The sequence below is a fragment of the Pinus tabuliformis genome, chromosome 8 (genome assembly GCF_031772625.1).
Source record: "Pinus tabuliformis cultivar Carrire ecotype Pingquan chromosome 8, CPIR1, whole genome shotgun sequence".
Taxonomy (NCBI): Eukaryota; Viridiplantae; Streptophyta; class Pinopsida; order Pinales; family Pinaceae; genus Pinus; species Pinus tabuliformis.
Genome location: NC_142294.1, coordinates 1,995,176,506 through 1,995,179,252, shown reverse-complemented (window position 1 = coordinate 1,995,179,252; position 2,747 = coordinate 1,995,176,506).

The following is a 2,747-nucleotide window of genomic DNA, read 5'->3' as shown; positions in this document are numbered from 1 at the left end:
ACAAAGTAGATGCATATGAAAGATTCCGAGTAAAGATACAAATTTACAAAATAACTTGGAAAGTAAACCAAAAACCAAAATATAGATGCTTTCAAAGATATTGTTGGCAAGTAACAATTTTAGAAATTTCAAAAAAAGGAAACAAGTGTTCATCAAGTTATAAGGAATCTTTGAATGAAAAATAGGATGCTCACGAATCAATGAGATTTATCCAAGTTAAAATCCCAATTCCAAATATGAACCTTGAAATGTACCTTCTTTGTGATGTGTGATGAGATTATCTTTGTTAATTTAATTAGTCCTAATCTGAAACAAATTTCAAAGAACTATGTTCCTTGGACCTCACCCTCGCATGGGCCCTAATCTTAGAGTGAGGAGTCAATAGGGGTGGAGGGTTGCTATCGTATACTTCAACCAACTTATGTTGTAGGTATTTTTTAGTTAATACAATGATGGATTAGCTACACAAAAAAATGCTTTGTAATGACAATTAAAAGAGAAACTAACTAATGAAATTACAAGATGAATGTAAAAGGAAAGTTAGAATATAATATGAAAAAGAGAAATGATTTGTAATGAAGAAATAATAAGACAATGGAAGTGTCTCATGAAATTACTCAAGGTCACTTATCACGTTAGATTGCAAATTATGTGAAGTGAAATGATAGTTAAAGAGGTTAGGAGTGCATATTAAGTAAAGTTCATATAACTAAAACTAGTGAAGGAAGATGATTTTCAATCTAAATCACTTAAGCAAACTAAAGAGATGAAACCAATAACCACTCAAGCAAGCATGCAAGGACACCTTCCCCAATTGGGAAAAAGGGATGCCAAGGGGAAAATCTCCAAGCTCCCAAAAGAAAAATTATCCTTTTATTAGAGTCAAGATCCCTCTCATAAAATGCGGGATGAAAAATGGAGTTGGAGAAAGGCTTACAATGAAATCTTGTGGAAGGATAAAATGCCTTCTCCAAGTGCCTAATGAATTACAATGAGAAATTTACAATTAGTAACCTCTTTTAAGAGCAACCAAATGAGTTAGAAAATTAATTACAACTAGGAACAAGTTTCAGGGAAATATTAGGTAATTCTTAGAGTTAAATTCCTCCAATGAAAATGTGAGTGAACCCTCTTCAAGAGGGATTACAAATATGTCCAAAAAGGAGCTAGAATATTTCACCTTAAAATACGCCCAAAGGGACACCTAAATTCTACCCAAAAATCACACAAATATCAGTACTTAAATGAAGCAAAGTCTGCCCACTGTCTGCAAGGAAAATCAGTCTTTTAGGAGGAAAAAACCTTCCCAAGGAGGTTGGAATTGAAGTCAGTTTTCAGGAGCCAATCAGGGATGCTTCAAAAGTGGTTTCCAAGGATATCAACACGCCCTTTTCTACTCTTTGTGTTTTCCTTAAAGAAGGCTCAAAATATGCCCAATGGGCAGCCTCAACCTCTTCCAAAAGAACATTGACAAAAATATGAATTAGTTACCTTAAATGATCTCATGCATGAAACAATAAAAACCTAGAATGACTTAAGAAATTCTAGAGTAAGAGGGAATTAAATTTCAAGCAAATTAGAAAATATCTTAAGTCGATCAAAATGAACAAGCAAGCTTGTTCATCTTAGATAAAAATGACCACTTTTGAGACAGTGGCCTAATCTCAGGCCTATTTGCTTTGATATTAAATAATAAATTCAAGAAAGTAATCAAGAGATAATTTCCAGTTTATGGGATCGAAAGAAGCAAATATTAAGAGGCTCAAAAGCCCTCTTTTGAGATGATCCTTTTTGGAGAACTTAGAAGGCCTTTTTCAACATTGGGTTAGGGTCCCTTAGCCTTCCTAGAGGTGGATGGTTCAACCAATAATTTCACAACCTTCGAGTGTGCGAGGTCACCTGTAACACTTCAACACAAAATACTTGCAAGACAAAGTATTAGTGATTCATACAAAAGTTTCTCATATAATGGCAAAGATTATCTTATTGTTCAACCAAGAACAGGTAAGCCTAAGCCAAGCCTAGGATATGAATAATTATCCAAGAGGATATCCAAATAGTTGGATTCTTCTCCCCAAGACAAAAGTGCCTCTGTGGGCTAGGCTATCAAAACAATTAATTTTGGAAGTAAACATAGATTATGAAGACAAAAGAATATAAACCATTGAAACAACACAAACATTACCTCACATGACTAGGCATGAGCCAACAAACCAAGAGATTAGACCTCCAAAGTCATGTCTTTGTTGATCAAATGAAGAGTGTACATAGGAACAACATTTCACCGGTCATCAAGCTTCAAACCATGCTAAACAATGATCCTATGGGTTACATTTATAAGAATTTGGAGAAAATATCAATGAAAAGAGAAGAACAAGCGGAAAAATGAGTGGAAATCCCAAGGAGGTCAAGCTATCCAAGTGGTTGTAATAACTTGTGAAGTGGCAGCATAAAATCCTCCTCAAGGCCTGCACTGATCTTCTCTAATTATTGTGTAAGTTGCATGTTGAGTTAAGGTGTGAGATGGAGTGGTGTGGAAGGGAGTCACACTCTCACAAAATATGAACTAAAGTTCCTATGATCCGCCATCACAAATCAACCATAAACTAATCTCTGTGTGGACTGTTGTAGGTTGCTAGTTGACTGCATAGATTTATTTTGATTGACTATGAGTGCTAAGTACTATATTTTAACTGGTTGTTGGTGCCAACGTGTGAGTTGAGTGGGGGATAAGCTCTGAAACTAGT